We start from the raw sequence: 19,912 nt of genomic DNA, 5'->3' as shown, positions 1-19,912 counted from the left end.
AGCAAGTGGGCAACACACATACATTGGAGTGAATTAATGTTGTGCCCAGATGAGTGCCCACGTCCACTGCATGTGACAAACTGAAGACAAGTGACCTGTGTCTGACAGACCCCTACGTAAAGGCTGTAGTCCTGTACTGTTGTTGTTTTTCTTCATGTAATCACAGCAAATTTTTTCTGTTGTTGTTCAAGCTTACTTGTTTTCTGCTCCAGCTTCCAGCAGCTCACAAAGAGAAAGTTATTGCTCTGTAATGCATCCATTTTTCAGAGCATTTAAAAAGTCTAGTCCTGCTCCTGCATGTAGTTGTAGCAATGATGCTACTGCTAGTCCACCAGGGACAGCAGCTAGCAATACTGCACCTTTAGCACCAGCAAGCACTGTTTCTCCTGCACCAGCTCCCTCCATCCCCCCAACAAGCGCTCCCCCAAAGCAGCCTGCTCAGCTACCCAGTGACTTAAATGGCAACGCACCATCTCAGCCAATACTGGGTGGCTACCCAAAGCGTGCATTTGGTACAACAATAAGATCATTCAATCCTGCCTGGTACCGCGTACGACCATGGCTAGGGTATTCTGTGGTGCCAGACGCCTGCTTCTGTTTCCCCTGTCAGAAATATGGCAGCGCTGTTAATGTTTCCCCCCCCTGAAGGATTGCCACCTTATTGAGGTCGGGGGGTTTGCGTGCCTCAGCGACCGTAAGAGCTATACCAGCAGGAGCTTAGTCTTCAGGTGGGACACCCAAGTTGGACAGGTCTGAAGGTAGAGGCCTGACAAAGTGCAATCCACTACTTCAGGTTGGGGTTGGACACAGAGCTAAAGACCCATTTCAATGGAGAAAGCATCGTTACTATAAGCACAGAAAAAAAGTGCTGGAGCATGATGTGTGCACATGATGCCCCCTTCACAATTCTGATTGCCCCCTCATACAAGCATGCCTGGAACCGCCCCTGCTACCGATACACACTTCCCAGAGTCAAGAATGACCTCCAATTAAAATCAATTAGTTTTTGCAATAAACTGGGATGTTATTCTTCAAAAACTTTCAATCAATCCATCAAAGTTTACTTATATAGCCCTTAATCACAAATGTCTCAAAAGGCTGCACTGTCCCGGCCAGAAATCTGTGTTCAAAGGACTCCGGCTTATTAGTGATTCCCAGAGCCCTAAAGAAATCTGCGGGCTTTAGAGCGTCTTCTATCTGGGTTCCTAACAGTAACAGAGTTGCTACCTCACTACAAGCATTTAAGTTCCATCGTAAAACTAATTTATACAACTTAGCCTATAAATAGACCCCTATGTAGACCAGTTGATCTGCCGTCTTTCTTTTTTTGCTCTGCCCCCCTCTCCTGCGTAGAGAGTTCATGAGGTGGCCACAGATTAGTTTCCACGTTCTAAAGCCTGCAGATTTTTTTAGGGCTCTGGGAATCACTAATAAGCCAGAATTCTTTGAACACAGATTTCTTGCCGGGACATATGGTACAATACAATCAGCAAGATAGCACGGAGCCAGACTGCTCAGTATTTTATACATAAGTAGTAAAACCTTAAAGTCACATATTAAGTGCACGGGAAACCAGTGCGGGTGAGCCTGTAAAGGCGTAATATGATCAAACTTTCTTGTTCTTGTCAAAAGTCTGGCAGTTGCATTTTGTACCAACTGTACGAAATCTTTTAATGATAGACATAGGGAGACCCGAAAATAATACGTCACAGTAATCGAGACGAGACGTAATGAACACATGGACAATGATCTCAGCGTCGCTGGTGTACAAAACGGGACACATTTTAGCGATATTACGGAGATGAAAAAAGGCTGTTTTAGTAACACTCTTATTGTATGATAGAGTTGGGTCGAAAATAATACCCGGATTCTTCACAGAGTTGCTTTGTGTAATTGTTTTATGTCAGTTGTTAAGGTGGTATTACTAAAATAGTGCCAGTGTCTAGCAGGACCAATAATCAGCATTTCCGTTTTCTTAGCATTGAGATGCATCCATTGTTTAATTTCATTAAGACACGCCTCCAGCTGACTACAATCCGGCGTGTTGGTCAGCTTTAGGGGCATGTAGAGTTGGGTGTCATCAGCATATCAGTGAAAGCTAACACCGTATTTGCGTATGATGTCACCTAGCGGCAGCATGTAAACACTGAAGAGTACAGGGTCAAGAACCAAACCTTGTGGAACTCTGCATGTTACCTTAACATACTCCGAGGTCACATTGTTGTGGGAGACGCACAGCATCCTGTAATTAAGATAGGAGTTAAACCAAGAAAAGGCTAAGTCTGATAAACCAATACGTGTTTTGATACATGCTAATAGAATGTTATAATCGACGATATCAAAAAAGATCAAGTAGCAGTAACACGGATGACGTTTCAGCATCAATACTTAGCAATAGATCATTAATCAATTTTTCGAAGGCTGTCTCCGTAGAGTAATTTGCCCTAAAACCAGACTGAAAAACGTCACGGAGGTTGTTAGACGCGAAATGTTCATTTAGCTGCTGTGCAACAATTTTTTGGGAGGATTTTCAAGGTAAAGGGAAGGTCAGGATTGAGGTGAGGTCTTGTGAGCAGAAGATTAATAATCACTTTTTTGAATGCTACGGGAACAGTACCAGAGGAAAGTGATACTTTTATAATATTTAGCACTAATGTGAGTGTTAATGTTGTCTGTTTGTCTGTGTTGGCCCTGCGACGAGGTGGCGACTTGCCCAGGGTGTACGCCGCCTTCGGACCCAGCACGCCTCGCGACCCCGAGAGAATGGATGCATGGCTTCTAATATTACAAACAGCTCTTGGATCAATTTCCCTGGGAGAAATCCCTTGTTGGGTTAGTGACGCCATTGTATTGAACAAATATGTAGGCTCGTTTTTATTGAGGTGGATGAGATTTATAGTAATCGGTTTTAACTAAGGTAAGCGTGTGTTTATAAGTTATTAAAGGCCTACTGAAACCCACTACTACCGACCACGCAGTCTGATAGTTTGTATATCAATGATGAAATATTAACATTGCAACACATGCCAATACGGCCTTTTTAGTTTACTAAATTGCAATTTTAAATTTCCTGCGAGTTTCTTGTTGAAAACGTCGCGGAATGATGACGCGTATGCGTGATGTCACGGACTGTAAGGAAATATTAGCGCTGCACCAATCGCGGCTAAAAGTCGTCTGCTTCAACTGCATAATCACACAGTATTTTGGACATCTGTGTTGCTGAATATTTTGCAATTTGTCCATTTATAATGGAAACTATAAAGAACAATGCTGTTGGTGGAAAGCGGTGGATTGCAGCTGCCTTTAGCACCGAGACACAGCCGGTGTTTCTTTGTTTGTTGTGAAGCAGAGCGGTCAAGCGAACATGTTTTCTCTACGTCAACCAGCATGATTTTGGATGGGGAAATTGTGATATATATCTTACCGAAGACATCAGTGGATTATTCGTTGTCCTGCAGCAGCCGTGAGCTTGGCTCCTCTGCTTCTCTCTGAGACACTGTGTGTTCAGCGCAGCCATCCGACCTCGAGGTATGCCTTTACAATATTTAAAATCTCACTGAAACACTATTAAAACAATAAGCAGATGAGGGATCTTCCAAAATTCCATCCATCCATCCATCCATCCATCCATCTTCTTCCGCTTATCCGAGGTCGGGTCGCGGGGGCAGCAGCCTAAGCAGGGAATTCCAGACTTCCCTCTCCCCAGCCACTTCGTCTAGCTCTTCCCGGGGGATCCCGAGGCATTCCCAGGCCAGCCGGGAGACATATTCTTCCAACGTGTCCTGGGTCTTCCCCGTGGCCTCCTACCGGTTGGACGTGCCCTAAACACCTCCCTAGGGAGGCGTTCGGGTGGCATCCTGACCAGATGCCCGAACCACCTCATCTGGCTCCTCTCGATGTGTAGGAGCAGCGGCTTTACTTTGAGTCCCTCCCGGATGGCAGAGCTTCTCACCCTATCTCTAAGGGAGAGCCCCGCCACACGGCGGAGGAAACTCATTTCGGCCGCTTGTACCCGTGATCTTATCTTTTCGGTCATGACCCAGAATTATCCTAGTAAATGTGTCCAATTACATCTGAAACGCTCACACTGCTGTCGCCTATAGCCGTCGCTTTTTTTTCTTCTAGTCCTTCACTATCAATATCCTAATTCACAAATCTTTCATCCTCGCTCAAATTAATGGGAAAATTGTCGCTTTCTTGGTCCGAATTGCTCTTACTGCTGGTGGCTCCCGTTAAAAACAATGTGAATATGTGTGGAGCCCTACAACTCATGACGTCATCGTCTGCTACTTCTGGTACAGGCAAGGCTTTTCTATTAGCGACCAAAAGTTGCGAACTTTATCGTGGATGTTCTCTACTAAATCCTTTCAGCAAAAGTATGGCAATATCGCGAAATGATCAAGTATGACACATAGAATGGACCTGCTATCCCCGTTTGAATAAGAAAATCTCATTTCAGTAGGCCTTTAATCTATCACTCCATGCTTGATGGAACTCCTCAAGTTCAGTCGCACGCCATTTGCGTTCCAGCTTCCTACATGTTAGTTTAAGAACTCTCGTTTCTTTTTTGAACCAGAGGGTACGCCTTTGAAGGGCCTTTTTTTTAGCTTTACTGATGCTATACTATGAATGGTGTTGCACAGGGCATCGTTAATGTTGTTGGTGAATGGCACAGTTGGCCACCAAGAGTCGTAGTTTGTGGCAGCATTAATGTTGCGGCTGTAAGGCAGTGGTTAATATTAACTGGTCGACAATGAGTCAGAACTTCAAATTTTATAATGTTGTGATCTGACATTACTTTAGTGTACGGGAGTACCATAACTTTGGAGGTGGTGACATCCTGGACAAGGACTAGGTCTATCTTATTACCGTTGTGATGCGTGGGTTCATTTATCATTTGTATAAGAGCACGGCTATCAATTATAGTCTGGAGCAGGCCTGGGCAATTGTTTTGAGTCGGGGGCCACATATAGAGAAAAAAAAAATGTGTCCGGGGGCCGGTATATTTATTTTTAGAGACATTAATACAAAACTTCACAATAATGTCTGATTGAATGCTAAAAACGTTATGAAAGACCGCCTTAAAAAAACGTAATGGAATTTTACATTTTTCTATGAACTATAAAACATAGAATATTGACAAAATATGAATGTCACACCCCCTTTCGATCCACATACAGTGGGCTAAAAAGTATTTAGTCAGCCAACGATTGTGCAAGTTCTCCCACTTAAAATGATGACAGAGGTCTGTACATTTCATCATAGGTACACTTCAACTGTGAGAGACAGAATGTGAAAAAAAAATCCAGGAATTCACATTGTAGGAATTGTAAAGAATTTATTTGTAAATGATGGTGGAAAATAAGTATTTGGTCAACCATTCAAAGCTCTCACTGATGGAAGGAGGTTTTGGCTCAAAATCTCACGATACATGGCCCCATTCATTCTTTCCTTAACACGGATCAATCGTCCTGTCTCCTTAGCATAAAAACATCCCCAAAGCATGATGTTTCCACCCCCATGCTTCACAGTAGGTATGGTGTTCTTGGGATGCAACTCAGTATTCTTCTTCCTCCAAACACGACGAGTTGAGTTTAGACCAGTTGATCTGCTGTTTCTTTTCTTTTTCTCCTATGTCCCACTCTCCCTTGTGGAGGGGGTCCGGTCCGATCCGGTGGCCATGTACTGCTTGGTGGCCATGTACTGCTCGCCTGTGTATCGGCTGGGGACATCTCTGCGCTGCTGATCAGCCTCCGCTTGGGATGGTTTCCTGCTGGCTCCGCTGTGAACGGGACTCTCGCTGCTGTGTTGGATCCGCTTTGGACTGGACTCTCGCGACTGTGTTGGATCCATTATGGATTGAACTTTCACAGTATTATGTTAGACCCGCTCGACATCCATTGCTTTCCTCCTCTCCAAGGTTCTCATAGTCATCATTGTCACCGACGTCCCACTGGGTGTGAGTTTTCCTTGCCCTTATGTGGGCCTACCGAGGATGTCGTAGTGGTTTGTGCAGCCCTTTGAGACACTAGTGATTTAGGGCTATATAAGTAAACATTGATTGATTGATTGATACCAAAAAGTTCTATTTTGGTTTCATCTGACCAAATGACATTCTCCCAATCCTCTGCTGTATCATCCATGTATCCATTTTGACATACGCGGAATGATGACGCATATGATGACGCGTGCACGTGACATCACTGGTTGTAGCAGACATGTTCTTCCAGCACCACTCATGGCTAAAAGTCGTCTGCTTTAATCGCATAATTACACAGTATTCTGGACATCTGTGTTGCTGAATCTTTTACAATTTGTTCAATTAATAATGGAGACTACAAAGAGGAAATATGTTGGTGGAAAGCGGTGTATTGCGGCCGGCTGTAGCAAAACAAACACAGCCGGTGTTTCTTTGTTTACATTCCCTAAAGATGACAGTGAAGCTTTAATATGGAACAGAGCGGTCAAGCGAACATGGTTCTCTACCACATGTCAACCGGCAGGTTTCGGTGAGAAAATTGTGGTAACAAGTCGGCTCTTACCGTAGACATGAGCGGAGCTTGTGTCGTTCCTCCTGCAGCTGTCAAAGAGGCAGCTGCGACTCTCTTGGCTCCTCCGTGGCTTCCCTCAGAGACACTGGCGGTCATCACACCCCTCCGACTTTCAGGTACGACTATATAATCTCACTAAAACACTAGTAACACAATAAGCAGATAAGGGATTTTCCAGAATTATCCTAGTAAATGTGTCTAATAACATCTGAACCGCTCCCACTCCCCTCTCTTTTTTTAAATTTTTTCTCTAGTCCTTTACTCTCACTATCCTCATCCACAAATCTTTCATCCTCGCTCAAATTAATGGGGAAATTGTCGCTTTCTCGGTCCGAATAGCTCTAGCTGCTGGTGGCTATGATTGTAAACAATGTGAGGATGTGAGGAGCCCTACAACCAGTGACGTCACGTGCACATCGTCTGCTACTTCCGGTACAGGCAAGGTTTTTTTATTAGCGAACAAAAGTTGCCAACTTTGTCATCGATGTTCACTACTAAATCCTTTCAGCAAAATTATGGCAATATCGCGAAATGATCAAGTATGACACATAGAATGGACCTGCTATCCCCGTTTAAATAAGAAAATCTCATTTCAGTAGGCCGTTAACGGGCCGCATGTGGCCCCCGGGCCTTAATTATCCCTAGTCTGGTCTGGAGGAATTATAGCCTTGGGGTCATTTTTGACCCCAAGCAGTTCCGATACAATCTTCTATGAACCTTTAATTCTTAGCAACTCCGACTGTCCCACTTACACATCTGATGTCATCTCTCACATCTGATGCAACTTTGACTGTCAATACTGTCCCACTTACACGTCTGATGTCAGCTGTCTCACCACCAAGAAAGGAGCAATCCACTACAGACGACAGAAAGCTAAAAAAGTCACTCCAACCATCTATCCATTTTCTACCGCTTATTCCCTTTGGGGTCACGAGGGGCGCTGGCGCCTATCTCAGCTACAATTGGGCGGAAGGCGGGGTACACCCCAGACAAGTCGCCATCTCATCGCAGGGCCAAAAGTCAATCCAAATACTGAATATCGAAAACTCTTTACATTCTTACGTCTCACTCTATAAAAGTAAAATCCATGGCAGGTGCATTATATAGGTCAGTGGTTCTCAAATGGGGGTATGCGTACCCCTGGGGGTACTTGAAGGTATGCCAAGGGGTATGTGAGATTTTTTTAAAATATTCTAAAAAATAGCAAAAAGCCTTTATAAATATATTTATTGAATAATACTTCAACAAAATATGAATTTAAGTTCATAAATTGTGAAAAGAAATGCAACAATGCAATATTCAGTGTTGACAGCTAGATTTTTTGCGGACATGTTCCATAAATATTGATGTTAAAGATTTCTTTTTTTGTGAAGAAATGTTTAGAATTAAGTTCATGGATCCAGATGGATCTCTATTACAATCCCCAGAGAGGGCACTTTAAGTTGATTATTACTTCTATGTGTAGAAATATTTATTCATAATTTAATCGGCTGATTATTTTTGAAAAAGTTTTTAGTTATTTTTATATATTTTTTTCCAAATAGTTTAAGAAAGATCACTACAAATGAGCAATATTTTGCACTGTTATACAATTTAATAAATCAGAAAATGATGACGTAGTGCTGTATTTTACCTCTTTATCTCTTTTTTTCAAACAAAAATGCTTTGCTCTGATTAGGGGGTACTTGAATTAAAAAAATTTTCACAGGGGGTACATCACTGAAAAAAGGTTGAGAACCACTGCTATAGGTGACTCCCCTGCCAACACGGCCACCAAAAACAACTTGTCTTGTGACTGCCCTGCCAACATGGCCACTAAACAAAACCAGTCTGAGACTCCCCTGTATTTTCAAGGCATTTATGTGATTTACAGCAGCGGGTTTTTTTTTATTCAAAAATTTCAGGTTAATTTTTACACTTAGCAAGCTCATCCCGCGGGTCGGATAAAACATATTCGCGGGCCTGATCCGGCCTTCGGGCCATACGTTTGACACCCCTACTCTAATTCATCTTATGATTTGTATTACCTTTTTGGCTCTGTGTTTATCTAGTATTTGTTAGCTTTTAATTGCCAAATACCAATTTAAATAATCTTATCTTTGTTTTTAACTAAATTTTTATGTAATTCTTATGCATTTTTATATTGTGTCTTATTAATATATTTTATTCATTTATTTTATCCTCTTAATAGATTTTAGATTTTGTATAGCGATTTCCAGCGTCTGCACTTGGGGCTCTGATGTGCCGCGGCTGCTGTGGCTCTGGCTCATGGGTTCCTCGGCAAGAGGACTCCCTGGTCCCTCTGTGTGTGGCCTGCACTGCAAAAAGTCAGTGTTCAAAAACAAGAAAAAAATAAAATAAAAATTAGTGGTATTTTGAAAAATGTTGAAAAATATTCTTAAATTAAATGCTTACTGAAATGAGATTTTCTTATTTAAACGGGAATAGCAGGTCCATTCATACTTGATCATTTCGCGATATTAACATATTTTTGCTGAAATGATTTAGTAGAGAACATCGACGATAAAGTTCGCAACTTTTGGTCGCTAATAAAAAAGCCTTGCCTGTACCGGAAGTAGCAGATGATATGCGTGTGACGTCACGGGTTGTGGAGCTCCTCACATCTGAACATTGTTTACAATCATGGACACCAGCAGCGAGAGCGATTCAGACCGAGAAAGCGATGATTTCCCCATTAATTTGAGCGAGGATGAAAGATTCGTGGATGAGGAAAGTGAGAGTGAAGGACTAGAGGGGGAAAAAAAAAGACGAGAGCAGCGGGATCGATTCAGATGTTATTAGACACATTTACTAGGATAATTCTAGAAAATCCCTTTTCTGCTTATTGTGTTACTAGTGTTTTAGTGAGAATATATAGTCATATCTGGACAACCTGAAGGTCGGCCCCGCACCTTCCTTCAGCACCAGTCGACGGGTGGTGGCGATGCCCATCTCTGCCCTTCGCAAGGGACCCTCTCCGAAACACGATCTTCCGAAATGATCGCTGCATGATACACTACTTTATGTGTGTGGTCCAATCCAACAGTGTTCGCTTGACATCTCTGTTCCGTAGTAAAGCTCGACTGTCATCTTTCGGGAATGTAGACAATGAAACACTGGCTGTGTTTGTGTTGCTAAAGGCGGCCGCAATACACCGCTTCCCACCTGCAGCTTTCTTCTTTGACATCTCCATTATTAATTGAACAAATTGCAAAAGATTCAGCAACACAGATGTCCAGAATACTGTGGAATTATGCGATGTAAGCAGACGACTTATAGCTAGGAACGGTGCTGGAACAAGATGTCCTCTACAATGCGTGACGTCACGCGCGCGCGTCATCATACCACGACGTTTTAGCATGATACTTCCGCGCAAAATTTAAAATTGAAATTTAGAATTGAAATTTAGTAAACTGAACTGGCCGTATTGGCATGTGTTGCAATGTTAATATTTCATCATTGATATATAAACTATCAGACTGTGTGGTCGGTAGTAGTGGGTTTCAGTAGGCCTTTAAGTAAATGCTAGTGTCAATATCTTGACATTTCTTGAAAACAGCAAACTTACACTAAAAACTAGTTAATTTTTCATAATGGAAAGGCAACAAGGCAACCGCTTGTAACTCTCGGGGTCTCCTAGCTGCTCAGACAAATCATATGGTCTAAGGATGCATTTTTCCATCGATAACATGACATCATCGCGCCAAGTGCTTTTTCAGTCAACTAGTGCGCATATATACAGCCCGGCCCCCGGACAAATTTTTTTTTTTTTGTCATTTGGAAGAATTTATCTAAATGTACATGAACTATTTCTGTTCAAAATAGTTTGAAATGTCACATGTTAAATGTTTAAATATTAACTGTCAGTTCACTGTATTGTGCCAACTGTACTATCAATCAATCAATCAATCAATGTTCATTTATATAACGCTAAATCACAAGTGTCTCAAAGGGCTGCACAAGCCACAACGAGATCCGCGGTTCAGCTCCCACATAAGGGCAAGGAAAAACTCACAACCCAGTGGGACGTCGATGAGAATGACTATGAGAAACCTTGGAGAGGACCACAAATGGGGGGGGGGCAGAGGCGGAAAAAAAAAGAAACGGCAGATCAACAGGTCTAAAAAGGGGGTCTTTTTAAGGGCTAGAGTGTACAAATGAGTTTTAAGATGGGATTTAAATGCTTCTACTGAGGTAACATCTCTACCTGTTACCGGGAGGGCATTCCAAAGTACTGGAGCCCAAATAGAAAAAGCTCTATAGCCCGCAGACTTTATTTGGGCTCTGGGAATCACTAATAAGCCGGAGTTCTTTGAACGCAGACTTCTTGCCGGGACATATGGTACAATACAATCGGCAAAATAGGCCGTGTAGTATTTTATACGTAAGTAGTAAGACCTTAAAGTCACATCATAAGTGCACAGGAAACCAGTGCAGGTGAGCCAGTACAGGCGTAATATGATCAAACTTTCTTGTTCTCCTCAAAAGTCTAGCAGCCGCATTTTGTACCAACTGTAATCTTTTAATGCTAGACATGGGGAGACACAAAAATAATAGTTACAGTCAGTGACGTGCGGTGAGGTTCATGGGTGGTGAGGCACTGACTTCATCACAGTCAGATTTATGAACATATGAACCCTAACGAGTATCTTATTCCCCATTTGATTGGCAGCAGTTAACGGGTTATGTTTAAAAGCTCCTACCAGCATTCTTTACACATACAAACTGTAGCACACCAAAAAATCACATTTAATTAAAAAAACGTTATCATGGTTTTACCTTTACTTATAAATGAAGTCAATGCGCCGCTCCTTCTGAACAAAAGCATCGATAACTTGTTTATAAAAGTCTTCCTTCAGTTTTAAAAGTCTCAAAACTTTACTAATACCCTCCTCCATTCACATCCCATTTCCCTGGATTATAAACAACCTAATGTAAATAATCAAATGTACTTCTAATGTATATACTATACTTGTTCTTATGCTATCTGAACTCACTATGCTCTCTGCTGGCTGTACATATCCTACTAAGTAAGACCTAAACTGTTTCAATGTCCATTTCTCTGTTGATGCAATTGTTGATGACTGAAGTACTGATATCAACCAAAGCTCCTCATCCCACCCCCCGGATTGTAAATAATGTAAATAATTCAATGTATTATGATGATTAACTTGTGTGATGACTGTATTATGCTGATAGTATATATTTGTACCATGATTTGATTAACGTGGACCCCGACTTAAGTTGAAAAACGTATTCGGGTGTTACCATTTAGTGGTCAATTGTACGAAATATGTACTGAACTGTGCAATCTACTATTAAAATATCAATCAATCAATCATTCAAAATATCTCTGTTTTGATGGAGATCACTGTCTGAAGCAAACCTTTTAGTTCCGGCGTTGGTCTTCCTTTAATTACTACCTCCTGCATCGATTGAAAGTCCAGTTTAGAAAACTGTTTTATTTTAGATATGTAATCCTCCGTGTTAAAAGTCCAGGGGAGAGGAAAAAATAGACGATCGCTGCCGCTGCACTTGACTTGGTAAGTGTAGCTAGTTGTCACTTATTCTGCAGCCGAGTAATCGCAAGAATGATCCTTGGGATCACTAGCGCCCTCTACCACCATGAGGCGGGAGAACAGGTGCCTCACATTGTGCGTCCTCGCAGCCGTTTTATAATTGCCCAGCACAATAAATATGTTACACACATACAGTTGTTGACAAAATACACTGTACATTAAATACCTCAGCTAACTAAACTATGGAAATCCATCCATCCATTTTCTACCGCTTATTCCCTTTTGGGGTCGCGGGGGGCGCTGGCGCCTATCTCAGCTACAATCGGGCGGAAATGTATAATAAAAATTATATAGCAATACGGTCTCACTGCACAGCAGCCAGCAGTTAGCAGAGTCATTGCGCAATCCATGGTGAGGCTCAACTGGCTGCTGACTCACCGCAAGTAATTCTCAGTATTTGAATGGCAAATGTGAAAATTCAGCAATTTTGAATAAAAAATAATCTAAAACTGGTGAAGTATAATCACTGGATACATGTAACAATTTAATTTTTTTTTTTTTTCTTTTTACATTTTTACTTTTTACATGATGGCACGTGAGTCACTGCCTCACCTGCCTCCCCTGACTGCACGTCACTGGTACAATAATCGAGACGAGACGTAACGAATGCATGAATAATGATCTCAGCGTCGCTAGTGGACAAAATGGAACACATTTTAGCGATACTACAGATATAAGAAGGCTGTTTTAGCAACCCTCTTAATGTGTGACTCAAACAAGAGAGTTGGGTGGAAGATAATACTATATGAGTACGTATTTTCTACTGTTTCATTGACAATAAAACAGCAAAGTCCATTTGGCTGTCATCTTTTAATTATAAGACACATTCGTGTCAAAATCATGATTTTTTTTTCACGCTTGAAGAAATGATTACTCTAAAAAATGGTTTTATACTTGTGTTAATGACACAGCTTTGCAACAGTTGATATTCTAGTTTCAAGCATGTTTTACTAAATATAGGTCATACAATCTCAGCAACAAGCTGTAATATCTGAGATCATTTAGGACCAGGGTCACCAACCTTTTTGAAACCAAGAGCTACTTCTTGGGTACTGATTAATGCGAAGGGCTACCAGTTTGATACACACTTAAATAAATTGCCAGAAATAACCAATTTGCTCAATTTACCTTTAATAAATAAATCTATGTATATAAAAAAAAAGATTATTTCTGTCTGTCATTCCGTCGTAAAAAAATGTTTCTCTTGCGGAAGGTTTTTTTTGTACAGAATAAATTATGGAAAAAAAACACTTAATTGAACGGTTTAAAAGAGGGGAAAACACGAAAAAAATTAAAATGAAAGTTTGAAACATATTTCATCTTCAATTTCAACTGTTTGAAGTTCAAAATTAAACCGAAAAAAATTAAGAGAAAAACTAGCTAATTCGAATATTTTTGAAAAAAATAATAAAAGAATTTATGAAACATCATTAGTAATTTTTCCTGATTGAGATTAATTTTAGAATTTTGATGAGATGTTTTAAATAGGTTAAAATCCAATCTGCACTTAGTTAGGAAATATAACAAATTGGACCAAGCTATATTTCTAACAAAGACAAATCATTATTTCTTCTAGATTTTCCAGAACATTTTTCAAATAAATTCAAAGGACTTTGAAATAAGATTTAAATTTGATTTTACAGATTTTCTAGATTTGCCGGACTATTTTTTTTTTAATTTTAATCATAAGTTTGAAGAAAATATTTCACAAATATTTTTCGTCGAAAAAACAGAAGCTGAAATGAATAATTAAATTAAAATGTATTTATTATTCTTTACAATAAAAAAAATAATTACTTCAACATTGATTTGTCAGGAAAGAAGAAGGAATTTAAAAGGTAAAAAGGTATATGTGTTTAAAAATCCTAAAATCATTTTTAAGGTTGTATTTTTTCTGTAAAATTGTCTTTCTGAAAGTTATAAGAAGCAAAATAAAAAAATGTATGAATTTATTTAAACAAGTGAAGACCAAGTCTTTAAAATATTTTCTTGGATTTTCAAACTATGTTTGAGTTTTGTCTCTCTTAGAATTAAAAATGTCGAGCGAAGCGAGACCAGCTTGCTAGTTAATAAATAAGATTTAAAAAATAGAGGCAGCTCACTGGTAAGTGCTGCTATTTGAGCTATTTTTAGAACAGGCCAGCGGGCTACTCATCTGGTCCTTAAGGGCTAACTGGTGCCCGCGGGCACTGCCTTGGTGACCCCTGATTTAGGACCAAAACCCTTAAAACAAGTAAAACACTAACATAAAATTCACTTAGTGAGAAGAATTATCTTATCAGACAGAAAATAAGCAAATATCACCCTTATTTGAGATGTTTAATCTTACTTAGATTTCAGTTTTTGCAGTGTGGGTGAGGGTCGCTCTGGTCGTGGCCCCTAATTGTGCAGCCCCTGGGGCACCTGGCTCCCTAAGATAGTGTTATTTCACATGGCTCTTCTGTGCTCAGCCACATATTGTTTTACATGACTTTTATAATGTGTGCATGTGTGTGGCAGATAGAGAGAGAGAATGGGGGAGGGGGATCTAGGCTGTTGGTGGTGGGGGGTATTGACTGTTTTTTACATGGGGCGGCATAGCTCGGTTGGTAGAGTGGCCGTGCCAGCAACTTGAGGGTTGCAGGTTCAATTCCCGCTTCCGCCATTCTAGTCACTGTCGTTGTGTCCTTGGGCAAGGCACTTTACCCACCTGCTCCCAGTGCCACCCACACTGGTTTAAATGTAACTTAGATATTGGGTTTCACTATGTAAAGCGCTTTGAGTCACTAGAGAAAAGCGCTATATAAATATAATTCACTTCACAATTCAATTCACTTGCGATGATGCATTGAAAATGGAAGGTACAGTACTTTTACTGGTTTTAAATGTAAAGCACTTTGTGCTACACTTTATATGTATGAAAAGTGCTATATAAATTCAGTTTGACTAATTGATTGATTGAAGAATCTTTAATAACCCATTCATCCATCCATTTCCCACCGCTAATTCCCTTTTGGGGTCGCTAGTGCCTATCTCAGCTACAATCGGGCAGAAGGCGGTGTACACCCTGGACAAGTCGCCACCTCATCGGCCAACTTAGAAACGAAAACAGCACCAGCAACTATTTCAACAATGAGACTATTTTAACAGAGTTTTGCGAGGGGTGGGGGGGCCAACTTCATGCAGGTGCATTATGCATATTTTAAAGTGGTACTGCCTCATATACTTTTTATAGGAAGGGTATCCATATGGACCCATTTGCCACGTTTTACCTGACACATGAAACAGGATGAATTTTGGGAGGGGGTTGGGGGTGTGCCACTTGGCCCAGCTGTGCACTATCCACTTTAGCCGCCAGATAGCAATAGCATGTTGAATATTTTAAAATGTGTATTGTGGAAATTCCAACTTTGACCACAGTGTCAGTTGCAATGTAGATTGATGCATTCAATCATTTTATCAGACTGTAAAATTATGAATCCTTCCTCTCACGCGAGAACGGGAATGGGACAATATGAATCCCTTTCCTACTGTACACATTAGGGTTGTATGGTGTACCGGTATTAGTATAGTAACGCGATACTAATGAATCAACTTCATACCGCCTCTGAAAAGTACCGGTACCGCACCCACGTCGTCGTCACGTCGTGTCATTGCTGGTTTACGAGCAGACAAGCATGTTCGGCAGCACACAGTCACAGAGTACTTACGAGCAGACACAGTGAGTAGACAGAAAAGGGAGAACGGATGCATTTGGGCTGAAAAACTAACGATAAAGGTGAAGTTATAACACTGAAACGCCCTCAGGAAGAAGTGCTTTAAGACATGGCTAGCTAGCTCGTGGCGAACGTCCATTCACAGTCTGCAGTGTTTTAGCTTCTTCTAAATCACTAATCCTCGCCTCCATGGCGACAAATAAAGTGAGTTTCTTACAAGTATCATCCCTGCAGGACGAAGAATAGCTAAACATGTTTCACTACACACCGTAGCACACCGGCGTCAAAATGTAAACAAACACCATTGGTGGATCTACACCTGACATCCACTGTAATGATACCAAGTACAGGAACATATCTAGTTGATACTACTTTGATTACATCTATATTTTTTGTAATCACAAAATCTTCTTTAGTTAAAAAAAAAAAAAATCATGTTTATAAACTCAGGAAATATGTCCCTGGATACATGAGGACTTTGAATATGACCAATGTATGATCCTGTAAATACTTGGTATCGGATTGATTCCCAAATTTGTGGTGCCGCCCAAAACTAATGTAAAGTATCCAAACAACAGAAGACTAAGTGATTATTACATTTTAACATAAGTGTAGATAAAACATGTTAAAAGAAAAAGTAAGCAGTAAATGAACAAGTAGATTAATAATTCATTTTTTTTACCACTTTTCCTTAATAATTTTGACAAAATAACAGAATGATAAATGACACAATATGTTACTGCATATGTCAGCAAACTAAATTAAGGGCCTTTGTTTGGTTACTTACTAATAAAAGATGTCCAGTATGTTCATTATTTTATTTAAGGACAAACTTGCAATAGTAAACATGTTTAATGTATCCTAAGAGTTTTTTGTTAAAATAAAGCCAATTACGCAATTTTTTGTAGCCCCCTTTACTTAAAAAAGTATCGAAATAATTTGGTTACCGGTACCAAAATATTGGTATCGGAACAACACTAGTACACATGCACATTTGGTGAAAGGCAGTCTTTTTTTTGTGTGAGACAGGTGCATGGAACAATGTGCAATTGTGTCATCACTTGTCATTTCCAACTCCACTTACACAAACACACACAGATGTGACAATAGGCGAATGGAACAGTTTGTGATGCAAGACCTGGATAAGAGTGATGACATCAAAAATAATAATAAAGGCCAGGTTCGGATAAGCACTAAAATGAACACATGCATGCAATATTAGGGTTTGTCATAATGGAATGTATGCCAATATTAGTACACTCTACATACAAACCCCGTTTCCATATGAACTGGGAAATTGTGTTAGATGTAAATATAAACGGAATACAATGATTTGCAAATCATTTTCAACCCATATTCAGTTGAATATGCTACAAAGACAACATATTTGATGTTCAAACTGATGAACCTTTTTTTTTTGCAAATAATCGTTAACTTTAGAATTTGATGCCAGCAACATGTGACAAAGAAGTTGGGAAAGGTGGCAATAAGTACTGATAAAGTTGAGAAATGCTCATCAAACACTTATTTGGAACATCCCACAGGTGTGCAGGCTAATTGGGAACAGTTGGGTGCCATGATTGGGTATAAAAGCAGCTTCCATGAAATGCTAAGTAATTCACAAACAAGGATGGGGCGAGGGTCACCAATTTGTAAGCAAATTGTCGAACAATTTTAGAACATTTCTCAACGAGCTATTGCAAGGAATTTAGGGATTTTACCATCTGCAGTCCGTAAAATCATCAAAAGGTTCAGAGAATCTGGAGAAATCACTGCATGTAAGCGATGATATTACGGACTTTTGATCCCTCAGGCGGTACTGCATCAAAAAACGATATCAGTGTGTAAAGGATATCACCACATGGGCTCAGGAACACTTCATAAAACCACTGTCAATAACTACAGTTGGTTGCTACATCTGTAAGTGCAAGTTAAAACTCTACTATGCAAAGCAAAAGCCATTTATCAACAACACCAAGGAACGCCGCTGGCTTCGCTGGGCCCGAGCTCATCTAAGATGGACTGATGCAAAGTGGAAAAGTGTTCTGTGATCTGACGAGTCCACATTTCAAATTATATATGGAAACTGTGGACGTGGTGTCCTCCGGAACAAAGAGGAAAATAACCATCCGGACTGTTTTGGGCGCAAAGTTCAAAAGCCAGCATCTGTGATGGTATGGGGGTGTATTAGTGCCCAAGGGATGGGTAACTTACACATCTGTGAAGGCACCATTAATGCTGAATGGCCCGTACAGGTTTTGGAGCAACATATGTTGTCATCCAAGCAATGTTATCATGGACGCCCCTGCTTATTTCACTTAGACAATGCCAAGCCACGTGTTACAACAGCGTGGTTTCGTAGTAAAAGAGTGCGGGTACTTTCCTGGCCCGCCTGCAGTCCAGACCTGTTTCCCATCGGAAATGTGTGGTGCATTATGAAGCGTAAAATACGACAGCCGAGACCCCGGACTGTTGAACGACTGAAGCTCTACATAAAACAAGAATGAGAAAGAATTCCATTTTCAAAGCTTCAACAATTAGTTTCCTCAGTTCCTCAACGTTTATTGAGTGGTTAGAAGAAAAGGTGATGTAACACAGTGGTGAACATGCCCTTTCCCAACTACTTTGGCACATGTTGCAGCCATGAAATTCTAAGTTAATTATTATTTGCAAAAAAAAAAAAAAGTTTATGAGTTTGAACATCAAATATCTTGTCTTTGTGGTGCATTCAATTGAATATGGGTTGAAAAAGATTTGCAAATCATTACATCTAACAATTTCCCAACTCATATGGAAACGGGGTTTGTAGTTTTACTGTTGCTGAATATATGACATATTTTTACATGGAAAGTATGCTAATGTTGACACTTTGCACAAAACACCGATTTAATTATGACACTTGCAATATCAAACATACTGTACAGAAGAAAAAAGTGAACTTACTTTTGGCTTTCCTATTCCCTGCAGAAGATCTGAATGATGCAACTTCCTATGAAACATGTGCCTTTTTGAAAATTTCAACAGTTCTTCGGAAACCCAAAATTCAGAGGGGGGAAAAAAGCACAGGTATATAAGGAGTTAAAAACAACAACAAAAAAACACATTTTGAAAAAGATTTAAATCAGGGGTGTCGACCTCATTTTTATTGGAGGGCCATGTCACAATGATGACTGCCCTCAGAGAGCCACTTAGGCTAATAGGTATAGTAAGAACGGATATGAAATACAAATGTATTTCAGTTTTAGGAGTTAAATGGTGGAATAAGCTCAGTGATGAGTTGAAGACATGTAGTTCTTTGTTAAGGTTTAAGAAAACCTTGCAGGGGGAAATAATTGACAATTATAAAATATAGTAATAATTACTTTCATCCCATTGATGTTTTTTAACGTTGATGTTCAAGGCAATCTCATTTTCAGTGAAGGTATAGGATAGGCAAATATAAGCTTTGACTTCAGCCTATTCCTTTTTCGGTCATTCTTTTTCTTTTTTTGTGTGTGTTTATGTCTATGATTGTTGATATGTATAACCTATACTGTTAAACTCATCACACAAAACGGTAAGACCGAAATAAACTTATTTCAGTCATTTATTCATCCACTTATAACAGTGAATATATATGAATACAAACGTATCATGGCTTTGCTACACAATATGCAAAGGCAACTGTTTACAATTATTATATGTTTTGATAACAGACTGATGGGGAACTAGCTTTAAAATTGTAAATCAAGGTTACGAGCAGATGTTTAAGTATTTTTTTTCATCACCGGAAAAACAGGCTTGGAACATCTTGTTGATGATCAGTTAATATCAAAGTGTAGAACTTTTGGAATAAATTTTCTTTTCAAACTTTAATGAACAAATACATATAACCACAAATTATTTTACAGCTTTTTGCAAGCCATTATTAATGATATGGCAGGCCACATAAATAATGTGGCGGACCACAAAAAAATGATGCAATGGACCAGTTGAAATGTTGCAATGGGCCACTTAAAATGCTGTGGAGGACCATTTAAAATAAAGAGGCGGACAAATTCAAATGATGCGGCGCCACGTATCATGATTTGGTGGACCACATAAAATG

The sequence above is a fragment of the Nerophis ophidion genome, linkage group LG13, assembly GCF_033978795.1.
Source record: "Nerophis ophidion isolate RoL-2023_Sa linkage group LG13, RoL_Noph_v1.0, whole genome shotgun sequence".
Taxonomy (NCBI): Eukaryota; Metazoa; Chordata; class Actinopteri; order Syngnathiformes; family Syngnathidae; genus Nerophis; species Nerophis ophidion.
Note: the sequence above shows the minus strand (reverse complement) of the source record.